Source organism: Polypterus senegalus, chromosome 8 (genome assembly GCF_016835505.1).
Source record: "Polypterus senegalus isolate Bchr_013 chromosome 8, ASM1683550v1, whole genome shotgun sequence".
NCBI classification, from domain to species: Eukaryota; Metazoa; Chordata; class Cladistia; order Polypteriformes; family Polypteridae; genus Polypterus; species Polypterus senegalus.
The window spans coordinates 91,057,561-91,072,471 of record NC_053161.1 but is presented as its reverse complement, the minus strand read 5'-3'; the positions used below and the strand labels follow the sequence as shown (position 1 = coordinate 91,072,471).

The window sequence follows — 14,911 nt, the reverse complement described above, 5'->3', positions numbered from 1 at the left end:
CTCATGACTCCCCATGCTCTCTACTGACTTCATAAGAAGAGTCACCAGAGACATGAATGTCACTGCAGAGGTAAGTAAACCTCTCAACAAAGTCAACACTCTCTCCGCAGACAGACACACTGCTGATGACTGTGCCTAAGATGTTATTAAAGGCCTGGATCTTGGTTTTTATCCAGGTTACTCGAAAGCCTCAGACTTCTTGCTCAGTCTCTCAAAAGCCCCAATCACAGCCTCAATTGACTCTGCAGAGATAACAGCATCGTCAGCAAAGTCAAGATCCATGAATCTTTCTTCACCAACAGATGCCCCAAAGCCACTGGACCACACGACCTTGCCCAACACCCATCCATGCAAGCACTGAACACAGAAAGAGCAAGAACACACCCCTGACGAACCCCAGAATCAACTGGAAAAACACAGAGGTTCTACCTCCGCTCTGCACAGCACTTAAAGTACCAGTGTACAGGCTGGTCATAATATCCAGCAATCTTACGGGGATCCCGCGAAGTCTCAGAATGTCCAACAGGGCAGCTCAATCAACTACAATACAATACAATTTATTTTTGTATAGCCAAAAATCACACAAGGAGTGCTGCAATGGGCTTTAACAGGCCCTGCCTCTTGACAGCCCCCCAGTCTTGACTCTCTAAAAAGACAAGAAAAAACTCCCAAAAAACCCCAGTTGGGAAAAAATGGAAGAAACCTTGGGAAAGGCAGTTCAAAGAGAGACCCCCTTCCAGGTAGGCTGGGCGTGCAGTGGGTGTCAAAAAGAAGGGGGTCAATAAATTATAATACAATACAATACAATACACAGAACAAATCCTCAATACAGTATACAAATAAAAATTTTAGAAGTACGTAGCAGAATTTAACAGTAGATGATATCAGATAATATGATTTGGATTTGTTTAGAGTCCTAGAGACCTCATCCATCAAGCTGCCTCCCCCATTTGGCAATTCCATGGCTGAAACAGTACTGGGCCAGCCAATCCGACGAAAGGACCCCTCTTTCCCACGATTCCTGCGATCCTCCATCAGAGATGACTTTACCTTAGGCAGGCAAAACAACTTGGCAGGTGGAACATGGCACCAAGTGTCACATTTGAGTTCCGAGAAGAGAAACAGAATAGGCGAGGGTTAGTATCCAATTATAACTGTCTTGTTACTTATGTTTTAGTGCTAATGACTAACATCAGAGATGCAGTATGTACATTTAATCAGCAGCTCTAGTCAGGATATGCTAAATTGAAGTAGTGAGTCTTCAGCCGGGATTTAAAAGCTGAGACCAAAGGGGCATCTCTTCTAGTAGCAGGCAGACCATTCCACAGTTTAGCGGCCCTGTAACTAAAAGCTCGACATCCCACTGTTATTTTATTAATTCTTGGAATCCTAAGCATCTTGAGATCTTAATGTGCGCTCTGGTTTGTAAGTCATGATAAGGTCAGACAAGTAAGCCGCACCTTGGCCATTTAATGCTTTATATATTAAAAGGAGGAATTTGAAATCTGCCCTAAACTTTTTTTTTTTTTTTATTAATTTTATTGTAATCATTTCATACAAATCGATCAATTTTTACAAAAAATAGGATTGAGAACAAGTCAACCCCCACCCCTGAGAGAGAGAGAGCATGGCCAACGGGGTAAAGCTTAAGGCTTGTAAGCATACCTAAATTGATGAGTTTGATAGGCCAATAGAGATGAATGGAGAAGAAAAAGAAATACAGAAATAATTGCTTCCTCGGTGCTTTGAGAGCTTATTTTAAAATATTATTGATTAGATCCTGCCATGTTTTGAAAAAAATCTGTACAGATCCTCTGAGTATTTGGTTTTATCCAATTTCAACTAGTATAAAACATCAGTTTCCCACTGACTTAAAAGAGGAGAGTTAGGATTCTTCCAGAGCAAAATAAGTCTGTGTGCCAAGAGTGTAGTGAATGCAATCACAGTTTGTTTGTCCTTCTCCACTTTACACCCATCTGGAAGAACACCGAACACAGCTGTTAATGGGTTAGGAAGTATTGTGACACCAAGGCTGTCTGAAAGGTAATTAAAAATTTTGGTCCAGAATGATGTTAATTTGGTGCAGGGCCAAAACATGTGACCCAGTGAGGCTGGGACTTGATTGTAGCGTTCGCAGGTTGGATCCTGCCCTGGAAACATTTTGGAGAGTTTTAGTCGAGACAGATGTGCTAGATATATAATTTTGAGTTAAATAATTGTATGCTTTGCGCATATGGGGCTCGAGTGAATTCTCTGCATTGCTACTTTCCACTCCTTTTCTGATATGTTGAGCGAGAGATCTTTTTCCCAGTGTCCTCTTAGATCTTTGAAAGGGAGGGACTATAAAATAATTTTATATATTGCAGAGATGGTGTCTAAGTCCTTGAAATTGAGCAATATTTTTTCCAGCATGGATGAGGGTGCAAGATTAGGAAAATCTGGCAGGTTCAGCTTAACAAAGTTCCAAATTTGAAGATAGTGTAAGAAATATGTAGCTGGAATGTTAAATTTGGAATGCAATTGCTCATAGGATGCAAAGATGTTGTCTATATAAAGATCTCTAAGCAAGTTAATCCTAAATTTTTTCCAGATGCATATGTTTGTGAAGGTTGAAAGAGGTGGTTCTCTTGCAGAGGTGCCACAGATAAAAGTTTCTCCATCGTAAAATGCTTTCTACATTTCTTCCATATTCTGATTGAGTGAAGCATGATTGGGTTATTAGTATATTGCCGATAACTTGCATTTATTGGGGCACAAAGCAGGGAATATAAAGAAGTACTTCAGGATTTTACTTCTATTGCGGACCAGGCCTGCGTATGTTCATCTATTTGTGTCCAGGTTTTTATAGCTTGTATGTTTGCTGCACAGTAATAAAACTGAAAATTGGGTAGAGCCATGCCACCTTCTGCCTTAGGTCTTTGTTGGGTTGCTCTTTGGATATGTGGATGTTTTGAGTTCCAAATAAATGAGGTTATGGTTGAATCTAATTGCTTAAAAAATTACTGATGTATATTGGAATGTTTTGAAATAAAAAAGTAAGCTTAGGAAGAATATTCATCTTAACAGTGTTAATTCTTCCAGCTAGAGTAAGATGAAGGGTTGACCATCTATGCAAGTTTTGCTTAATTTTTTCCATACAGACGGCAAAATTTTGTTGATAAAGAGCTTTAGGTTTACTTGTGATGTTTACTCATAGGTATTTAAACTGTTCTGCAATAATAAAAGGTAGGGTGTCTAATCTAATATTACAGTATATGCTTGAGAATTCACTGGAAAGAGTACACTTTTATTCAGATTAATTAATAAAGTGATCTTTTGAAATTATGTAAGTGCTGTTAAGACTGTATCCAGAAATGTATTAGATTGTGTGTTGTCTTCTTTAAACTCAGTAGAATATAAGGATTTATAGTAGTCTCTAAATGTGTGCATTATATTTTTATGGTCGATGATTTCGTCTCTGTTCATATTGGTGATTACTGGGATTGCGTTGCGAATATCTTGCTTGTGCATTTGTTGAGCTAAAAGCTTATTAGCTTTCTCTTTGTGTTCATAGTAATGATGTCTGGATTTATTAATTAGTTGTTCAGTTTCTTTAGTTGTCAAAAGGTTGAGTTCTGAATGCAGAGCCTACCTTTTCCTATGTAGAGCCACGCTTGGAAGCCTGCTATGTTCTTCATCTATTCTAGTGATTTCGCTTTTTAGCTCAGATACTTTCTTGGTTTCTAATTTATCTCTGTGGAAAAGATATGAAATAATCTGTCCTCTTAAGAAGGCCTTTAGAGTTTCCCATAGTATTCGTGCAGAAACCTCTGGAGGATGTATTTGTCTCTAGGAAGAAACTGATTTGTTTGGATATAAATTCTGTACAATTCTCGTCTGCTAATAGACACAGGTTTAAACGCCATCTGCGAGGCGAGTGTGTGGGGCATAGTGACTTTAGCTCCAGGATCAGAGGTGCATGGTCAGAAATAACAATAGCATCGTACCTGCAAGATTTAATTGTAGGCAAGAAATTATTATCTATAAAGAAATAATCAATTCTTGAGTAGCAATGATGTACTGGTGAGTAGAAAGAATATGTTCTTGAGTTTGGGTTTAGAAACCTCCAGGGGTCTGATAAGTTGTGGTCAGTTATAAACTTTGTAATTATTTTTACAGTGTTAGATGTCGTTCCCCCCTGTGATTGAAGTCCTATCTAAGAGTGGATTTAAAACACAATTAAAGTCCCCACCTATAACCCCAATTCCAATGAAGTTGGGACATTGTCCATCCATCCATTTTCTAACCCGCTGAATCCGAACAGGGTCACGGGGGTCTGCCGGAGCCAATCCCAGCCAACACAGGGCACAAGGCAGGAACCAATCCTGGGCAGGGTGCCAACCCACCGCAGGACACACACAAACACACCCACACACCAAGCACACACTATGGCCAATTCAGAATCGCCAATCCACCTAACCTGCATGTCTTTGGATTGTGGGAGGAAACCGGAGCGCCCGGAGGAAACCCATGCAGACACGGGGAGAACATGCAAACTCCACGCAGGGAGGACCCGGAAGCGAACCCGGGTCTCCTAACTGCGAGGCAGCAGCGCTACCACTGCGCCACCGTGCCGCCCAGTTGGGACATTGTTTAAAACGTAAATAAAAACAGAATACAATGATTTGCAAATCCTTTTCAACCTATATTCAATTGAATACACTACAAAGACAAGATATCCAATGTTCAAACTAATAAACTTTATTGTTGTTTTGCAAATCTTCACTCATTTTGAATTTGATGCCTGCAACACGTTCCAAAAAAGCTGGGACAGGAGCATGTTTACCACTGTGTTATATCACCTTTCCTTTTAACAACACTCAATAAGCATTTGGGAACTGAGGACACTAATTGTTGAAGCTGTGTAGGTGGAATTCTTTCCCATTCTTGCTTGATGTACAACTTCAGTTGCTCAACAGTCCAGGGTCTCCGTTGTCATATTTTGCGCTACATAATGCGCCACACATTTTCAATGGGAGACAGGTCTGGACTGCAGGCAGGCCAGTCTAGTACCCGCACTCTTTTACTATGAAGCCACGCTGTTGTAACATGCAGAATTCAGCATTGTCCTGCTGAAATAAGCAGGGACATCTTTAAAAAGACGTCGCCTGGATGGCAGTATATGTTGCTCCAAAACCTGTATGTACCTTTCAGCATTAATGGTGCCTTCACAGATGTGCAAGTTACCCATGCCATGGGCACTAACACACCCCCATACCGTCACAGATGATGGCTTTTGAACTTTGCGCCGATAACAATCCGGATGGTCCTTTTCCTCTTTGGCCCTGGGGACACGACGTCCATGATTTCCAAAAACAATTTGAAATGTGGACTTGTCAGACCACAGCACAATTTTCCACTTTGCGTCAGTCCATCTCAGATGAGCTCGGGCCCAGAGAAGCCAGCGGCATTTCTGGGTGTTGTTGATATATGGCTTTCACTTTGTATGGTAGAGTTTTAACTTGCACTTATAGATGTAGCAATGAACTGTGTTAACTGACAATGGTTTTCTGAAGTATTCCTGAGCCCACGTGGTAATATCCTTTACAGAATGATGTTGGTTTTTAATGCAGTGCCACCTGAGGGATCGAAGCTCACGGGCATCCAGTGTTGGTATTCAGCCTTGCTGCTTATGTGCAAAGATTTCTACAGATTCTCTGAATCTTTTGATGATATTATGGACAGTAGATGATGAATTCCCTAGATTCCTTGCAATTGTACGTTGAGAAACATTGTTCTTAAACTGCTGGACTATTTGCCCATGCAGTTGTTCACAAAGTGGTGAACCTCTCCCCATTCTTGCTTGTGAATAATGAAACTGTTCACCTGTGGAATGTTCAAAACAGGTGTTATTTGAACATTCTTCAACTTTCCCAGTCTTTTGCTGCCCCTGTCTCAGGGGACGTGTTGCAGGCATCAAATTCAAAATGAGTGAAGATTTGCAAAACAACAATAAATTTTATCAGTTTGAACATTAGATATCTTCTCTTCATAGTGTATTCAATTGAATATAGGTTGAAAAGGATTTGCAAATCATTGTATTCTGTTTTTATTTACGTTTTACACAACGTCCCAACTTCACTGGAACTGGGGTTGTAATTTTTGTATAATTTTATGAGTGTTCACATTGGGAATGGATGCAAATAAATTTTGTATGAATTCCTTATCATCGACATTAGGTGCATAAACATTCATCAAAATCATTTTACAGTTAAATAAGCTGCCCATGACCATCACATATCTCCCTTCAGGATCCGATACTACATCTGATGCTACAAATGAGACTGTTCTATGTATAAGAATTCCAACACCTCTAGTTATCTTTGTAAAGCTAGAATGGAACATTTGGCCAGTCCAGTCCTTTTGCAGCCGGAACTGATCCTTGCTTAGTAACTGGGTCTCCTGTAAAAATACTATTTTAGCGTTTAAACCTGTTAGGTGAGAGAATACTTTCTTTCTCTTTAATTTGTTATTCAGGCCTTTAACATTCCAGCTCACAAAGTTAACTGTCCCATCATGGAGACATTGATTCTGAATTTTTGATGTAATTTTATAGTCTTAACTGGAAGTGAGACAGCTTTAACCTTAATTTCCTATTTCCCCAAGAGTTATTGCCATGCAGCCTATTGTTACGTTTATATAATTATAAGGATTAAAAGGATAGATTAGATATAGATATAGCCTGCTCTCTTTCTCTTCCCCCCTTATCCCCCCACCCTCCCATTTTGCCTCCCCACGCGAGGCTAGACCCCACTTCATAAAGTCCCGGTCCTCTGACATACCTAGAGACATCCAAAGCAAAACAAGCCCCCACGCAGCGGCGTTTTAGGATTAAAAAGTAGAGATATCTATTGCCAATATAGTCTAGATACTATATGCCTAAAATATACTCATTAACAAACTATATACTTAAAATATAATCTTCAGCAATCTTAAACTATTAAGATAATAAACCCGGGGAATGGTGTTAGAAAGTGGTCCAGTATAAGCATAGTAAGTCTTAATGCATAAACCAAGGGTATGATGTTAAACAGTCTCTTTTAGGGTAGTAGAAAAAAATAAATAAATAAAAAAGGGTTAATTTCTTCCACACACACGTCTATAACTGTAATTAAAACATAAACAGTGTCCGAGTAATGAAAATGATGTATAATTATAATACCCGTATCATTACAAATGGATCAGACAGCAGGTGATACCTCCTTGCCATGCAGTGGCAGGATGCAACTTACTATTGTGTTTCAGTATATTGTCGGGATCAGCTTTCTTAACTCCTTTTCTGCTTCTTCCTTGCTGGCGTAGAAGTAGTATTGGCCTTGAATTTCCACTTTCAGTTTGCCAGGATACAAGAGGCTGTATTTGATATCGGCTTGCCGTAACCGCTGTTTAATGTTGTAGAAGGCTGCACGTTTAGTAGCTGTTGCGGGAGAGAAATCTGCCCTAAACTTAACCGGGAGCCAGTGTAAGGCTTTAAGAACTGGAGTTATGTGTTCGTGTTTTCTTGTTCTTGTGATAATTCTTGCAGCAGCATTTGGATTAACTGGAGGCTGTATAAAGAACAGTTTGAACATCCAGTGAACACTGCATTGCAGTAGTCAATCCTACTAGAAATAAATGCATGAATCATCAAGCTGATTCAGTGAAATTAATGGGAATCCCAACTGAGTTAAATATTGACAAAATATTGTGATTAACGTCATTCCCTCCAACAATTAACATCTCTGTTTTATATGTATTTAAAGATAAGTAGTTCTCATCCATCCACTCCTTTACTGAGTCGAATACTTTACGAAAATCAACAAAGCCTGCAAAGAAACTCTGCCAATATTCGCGTCTGCGCTCCATGAGAGCCCTCAGTGCCAGGATGTGGTCGATGGTAGACTTCTTAGGTGTAAAACCAGATTGTTCCTGCCGCTGGTAGGTAAGCAAGTGATCATGGATCCCATTAAAGACGACCCTAGCAAGGACCTTACCCGGTACCGAGAGCAGTGTTATCCCCCTATAGTTGCCACAATCCAGGCCTTCCACAGTCCATAGAAAGAGAAGGAGAAGAGCACCTGTACAGTTTTTCCAAATCGAAAAAGAGCTGAAAATGTTTTCTGACACGGAACAATGGCACAACAGAATCAGGTATGGACTCACAGAATAAAAAGCACAGCAAATTTAAAGAAACTTTAGATTCATTTAACAAAACTAATGAGATGTTAAGATTATATATAGAGAATCCAAGTGTTCTGTGTTTATCATCATTTCTGACATTTTTAAGCATATCATTTTAATTAATCATTTTTTACCTCTTATATTATTTCTTTTTAATATTTGCCATATTACTTCATCTATATTAACTTTTTTACTTATTCATGAGATGTTATGTAGTTTATCTGCAATGTTAGTGTACAATATGAAAGGTATGTTTATCATCATCATTAACATTTGTTAAATATCTTTGATTTTTCTCTAGTTAAGTTAGCTATTTATAAAAGCACGATAGTGCTCTTTGGCAAATTAGTATTGCATATTATTTTTGTCTTGATTTCCACAGCCATATTTCTCCATAAAGGCAGAGAATATAAAATCAACTTTGATTACATTGATTAAATATCAAAATGAATCCAAGTGCCCTCTTTGTAAAAAGCAAAGAGACTACAGTATCCTGCTGCCTCGTCTTCAGAGCCATGAAGCCCACACTGTAAAGTATGCAGGTAATTATGCCAGTAGTGTATGCATGTGTGTTTTAATAAAAAATAACACTAGGATACTTTACTTGCAAACAATACTCACGTTTAGATTTCCGAACTAGAACTTTTTAAATACAGTTTAAAAAGCTGAGCTAATCTTGTATTTTCCGTTGTTTGGCACATTTTACTATTTACAGATGCAACACATGGTGTGTAACAAGTGACCATTTCCATTGTTGTTTTTGTTTAAAAGTCATTGTCAACAGTTTACTGTATGTTAGTATTTAACATTTTCTTTTTATTAATTTTTTACTCCTTGTATTAGGGCCTTCCAAGGCAGATGAATAGCCATGACTGTGGAATTTTCATGTTGATGATATGACCATTTCATATTTAAACTATATTTTTGTGTATGTCTGTATTTAATATTGTGTCCAGGTTTCCAAATGACCATTTTGAGGTTTCTCTGCATTTTGTCCTCGAGGTACCCTTCAATTTTAACAAGGTATGTCTCAACTTTAGTACTCTCTTCTTTCATTGTAGCATTTGTGGAAGGAGGATTATATCTGGTTGTTAGTTCCCATTTTTGTCAATTTCTACAATTTGTGTTATGTTTATTTTATTATATTTATATTATTATATTATATTTTATATTATATTTTATTAATTGCATTTTTTTTTTAATTTTAGCATACTCTCTGTAGTAATTTTGATGTTCCAGAAACACCTACCTTTCAAAATCCACATATTTTAAATGTATGTTTATAATGGTCTGCATAAATATTTTTCTAACATTAAACAACTTGACTCTGCTTAGTCCCTTTTAGAACGACATGCTGGCTTTAAGGAAGTGCTGGTGCAGAATGTTGCTTGACAACTCCAGCACTAAGGGGTAAATGAAATTTAAATTTCCTTTAATAACTTTCATTTAGTTCTGCGGTAATGTGGCAAATATACGTAGCCATGTTGTAAATCAAAGAGAAATCTTCAAAATGTTTACCATTATAAACTTAGTGCTTCTTTTTGATATCACTGAAGCAACTGCTCACATCAGACTGTGCGAGCAAACATCCTTCTAAATTAAGGCCAAGAAACAAGCAAAAATACATAAATAATGGACATCCAGGACAGGGTCATTTTTTGTGCTTATTTTTTGGTTCTTTTTTAACATTTCCTTAGGTATATTAAATTTTTTCTGGTTTCAGATTTAGACTCTATTGAGCCATTAATGAAAAGACAGAAGATGAGTAAAGACCTGCACTACATCTGAAGTGAAAAAATGTCTTGCTATTCTATTCATAGCACTGCATTCATGCAGGTTTCAGATCTTTTCTTTTAGAAGAAACGTCAGCCTCCCTTCTCCAACATCCAGCACAGGGCAATGATGAACAGGTACAGACACATCATTTTATAAACTTCCATAAGAAAAATGAATTACATTTTGTAGGGTTACAATGCCTATGGTACAGTGAATAAAATATATGAAAAGACTTTTAATGCTTGTCTCCGATGCATAATGTTAATCGTTAATCAATAGGAGTCAAAGCCCAAAAAAACTAAAAGCATATTTTACGTCTTCTGACACAGAAACACAACTCTTAAACAATTTAAAACATTTGAAATGCATTGTGTACTGTGTTAATAATAGTGTATTGTAAGAAACATTGAACTGCAGTGGGCTGGCGCCCTGCCCAGGGATTTCTTCCTGCCTTGTGCCCTGTGTTGGTTTCAGCAGACCCCCGTGACCCTGTGTTAGGATATAGCGGGTTGGATAATGGATGGATGGAAGAAACATTGAAGACTTGTAGAATCTGTGATCGAAAGCAGTAATGTTAATAATGTATAATAAATTAAGAATATACTGTACATTATCTTTTTGCTTTCCTTTTTCTTACATTCCCTGTAAATGTGGAGGAAAAGGCTATAAGTTTTATGATGACAATTTAAAGAATTTTCTTTTTTATTTTAATAAAATGGATTACAGCAACACGTAATCATTCAGCATTTTACTGAGACAGAGAAGTGGTGAACTTGAGAATCAATCTGTGTTCAGGAGGGCAAGTCTCACTCCCTTCATTACTGTTAATGGACAAAGACAACACTGATGAGGCCCTTCAGAAATCTGATTTGGTATCTGAATTTCCAGAAGAAGAGGAGAGGGAATATGTAGACCCTTAGACCCTTCATCATCCTTTTTTCACATATGGAAGACATGCATCTGTTTTTAGATAATGTGAGAGGAAAAAGGAAAATAACTGTGTTTTGTAAGAAAATGTAACATAAACATACATGTCTCTCATTGTTCAGTTACAACCTACAATTCTTGTTCTATATTTTATATATTGTTTAACTTTTTTGTAATAAATGTTGCAACCCAACTTCATCTTTTCAGTCAATTGTCTCAGATCTGAATTTCTCAATGTTATGTACTAAAATAAGGCAGGGCAAGGCAATTTATATTTGCAAAACACCTTTACAACAGCCAGAACTGAACCAAAGTGCTGTACAAGAAAGGGTAAAAGAAGCAGTTCAAATATACCGTATGTACACATCACAAAACTGCAAGCATAACCAACCATTACATAAAAGATAAACTCAAAATACCCACACTGATACATACTGTACATACATATTTATACAGTAATCATGAACGTACATGAGCCAACTTATACAAACAATGTCAACCTCTTGCAGGGTTCAATGGCAGCAAGAAGAAAAAAGACTTTAATGATGACTTAAAAATGGCCTGTGTTGGAGCAGACCTAATATAATAAGGCGAGCCATTCCAGAGAAAAGGAGCAGCCACTGCAAACGCCAGATTCCTCCTTTGCTTTAGCCTCGACACAACTAACAGCATCTGGCTAGTACACCCCAGTGCTTTTGTTGGCACATACAAGTGAACAGGTTCCGTGAGGCAAGATGGGGCTGATCCATTCAAACATTTGAAAACAAGGAGAAAGAGAATTTTAAAATCAACTCTGAAATCGACCAGAAGCCAATGAAGCAAGGTCAGTATTGGTGAAATATGGCCACACTTATGACAGCCATTCAATAAGCAAACAGCAAAGTTGTGGAATAGTTGTAGGTGTCACAAGACCTAATCAACACCTACCTACAAAAACTGCAATAGTCCAAAAGAGATGTTATAAAAGCTTGGATGGCATTTTCAAGATCGCTGAAAGAAAGAAAACCTTAAAGTCTCAGCTGGAAAAAGCTTCATTTAACCTCACAATTTATCTGTTTGTCATATTCGAATGAGCTGTTAAAGATCACACCTAGGTTCCTATCTAAAGCTTTATGATATGTATATGGCAAGGGGTCCAAGAGCAACTTTTGGACACCATAATCACAGTTTTATTATCATTTAGTTTAAGAAAATTCCAGATTTTAATATCATTCAAGCATGCATGGATGGTCTGTATTGTCTCACTTTGATTTTAGTGGCAAATAGTTTTGAGTGTCATCAGCATAGCAGTGAAAGAAGAAGCCATATTTGTTAACAGTGGAGCCTAAACATGCAAATCAAAAACAGAACAGTCCAAGAATGAAACCCTGTGGAACCCTAAAAGAAAGAGGAACTACAGAGGTTGAGAACTCATCCAAATAAATAGAAAAGTTCCTATTGCTTAGATACGATTTAAACCATTTAAGGGCATTAGCTTGGATGCCTATATACTGTTCTAGGCAGGATATAAGAATCGTAAGATCCACAGTATCAAAAGCTGAGGTAAGATCTAGCAGTACAGGAAAGGCAGAATCTCCAGCATCAATAGTTGGGAAGAGGTAGACCTTTAACAAGGATGTTTCACTACTGTAAAAAGATCTGTATCTGGACTGAATTTTTTCCAGAATACTATTTTCATCCAGAAATGTTTGAGTTAGGACATTTTTTTCTAAGACTTTAGATAAGAAGGCAGTTTAGGAATTGCCCTGAAATTGTACACATTAGAGGGTCCTTATTTTGTTTTTTTAATAAGTTTCTGCACCACAGTGTGTTTCAAGACAGCAGGAACACAACCGGAAATCAAGCTAGAATTTATTTAGGTAACAATACTTGGTCTGACAGAATCAAAAAACCCCTTAACTAATCGAGAGGGGACACTGTCCAGGGAGAAATTTGTAGGATTCAGGCATTGCACTAAATCAGACAACAGAGACAATAATACAGGCTCAAGGTGATCAAAGACAGCTGAACATACTATGGGAAGAGGTGAATCCTTAGCAGGCAGTGAAACCGATAACCTAATAACAGTTATCTTATTTACAAAAAAAATATATCTCAGTTTGTAGAGTAAGTTGTGGTATGCAAGAAATGACAAATTCCTAATACAAGAAAATACAGTATATATGTTGATTAAAGGATTTGAAATCACTAAAAAATTGATTTGTAATTATTGTATCTATCAATCAAGTAAACTATCAAGTTTACAATCTGAATCAATGTGTTAGTTCAGTCCCAAAATAAATGAAAGATGGTTTACGGAAGTAAGGCACTGAGGGTGCAACTTTCAATAATGCACATTTTTACATTCCTTCTGAAAAACAAACGATAATATCTGTTAAGCAATTTAAAAGATTTGCCTCACTTTTTTGATAAGTACATACTTATAAGTAAGGGTCCCAGGGAAAACAATTATGCATTAAAATTAAAAACTAGGAAAACGTTTTAAAGTTTAATAACTTCACTTGAAATTTATCAACATTATAACAGCGGCACAGAACAAAATTAAGAAAACACAATTCAAGACAGACAATGGAAATCATGGTCCACGTGTACTGTAATGAACTGGATCATTTAAAAATTGTATAATACACACAAGTTGAAAAGTTTCTTTTACTGAGAACTCAATAGAACTTCATTTCCATGCCTGTTGATCATCATTTATTTTGTAGTATAATAAATTAATGTCATTAACGGAATTTTCCCTTTTATTGAACGATGTTCCAGGAATAATGTAAAAATAATTTCAAATATTTTGAATAATAGAATTCACTATAATAGCAGTTAGAGCAACCACATTCATATTTAGTATGGTGTTTCCTTAATCTAAAAATGTTATGCCCCCTTTCTTTTAACTATCGAATTCTGAATCATAAATTATAAAACTGTTTTTTGTTTCTAAGAAGAAATACGACAGTAATACAATAAAGAGAACCACAGATTCTTGTATCGTGACTGGAGGAAGGCATATTAATATACAGTATTTACAGGGTTAACGAAAGCGATGTGACAGAGGACGGACGAGCGTGCCGGGGGCGTGGAAGGCCGTCTGCGTCCAGCAGCCGGGTACAATTGAAACGAATGGATTCAGTAAAATAAACTGCCAGTAGTATTCACTGTTTACTGGTAAACTACAGAAACAATTCTAATTACCTTCTTTCAACACATAGGCATGCGCTGCTAAAATCTTTATTAATGATCATTTAGTACGTGTCTTTCACATTTCGGTTACATCTTGCCTGAAGAAGGGGCCTGAGTTGCCTCGAAAGCTTGCCTATTGTAATCTTTTTAGTTAGTTAACAAAAAGGTGTCATTTTGCTTGGCTTTTCTCTATATTTCGGTTACGCAACTGTTTGTTACTGTTTATCGCGTGCTTCCTTTCGGAGCCCCGCTGTGCCGCCTAGGACGATTTCCAAACAATTGTAAATATTACGCCGTTTAGTTTTCCACAAATCCCAGTTAAAATAGACTTGCACGTGAGTTGGAAATGTCACTGACAATGTCGAGTTCTAATTTAACTTGAAAGCGCCCTGATCGGCGTCAGCTTGAATGAAAATCGTAGTGAGACATCCCACGCCAGAAATCGCTTCCAGTTATTCGCTACAGCTTCTCGACCACTTGTCTGTGTTGTACTGAAATAAAACATCAGAACATCCATTTTGCTTACCTTGCTAAAAGAAGTAAGCCCTTGGCACCGTGTGAAGAATGAAGACAGGCGGATAAACTTCCGTTGGACGGCTTTACGTTAAGCCACAAAGACCCGCCCTTCGCCTCCACATTGTTGCAACTTGAGAAGCAGAAATAAGGAGTCCGATCTTTGTAACCTCACGTTTAACTTGTGTGTGTAACCGTGAGGGATTTACGTCGAACTGTAAGACTGATTTAAAGAAAAGCATTTCGATAGTCCATTAAAATGATCGTGGCACAACGGGAGCTTAAAAACAAAAGAGCGTTGGACCGGGGTTGGATGATG

General features: G+C 37.6%; 1 protein-coding gene across 1 annotated transcript in view; it reads right to left on the bottom strand.

The window, feature by feature from the left end:
* The window catches only part of si:dkey-5i3.5 (uncharacterized protein LOC565091 homolog), a 30,216-nt gene extending 15,513 nt beyond the window's left edge, over nt 1-14,703 (bottom strand). Inside the window, exon 1 of the mRNA XM_039761448.1 lies at nt 14,606-14,703. The gene's annotated coding sequence lies outside the window, so the exon portion shown is untranslated. The remainder of the gene's footprint in view (nt 1-14,605) is intronic.
* Between the last annotated feature and the right edge of the window lie 208 nt (nt 14,704-14,911).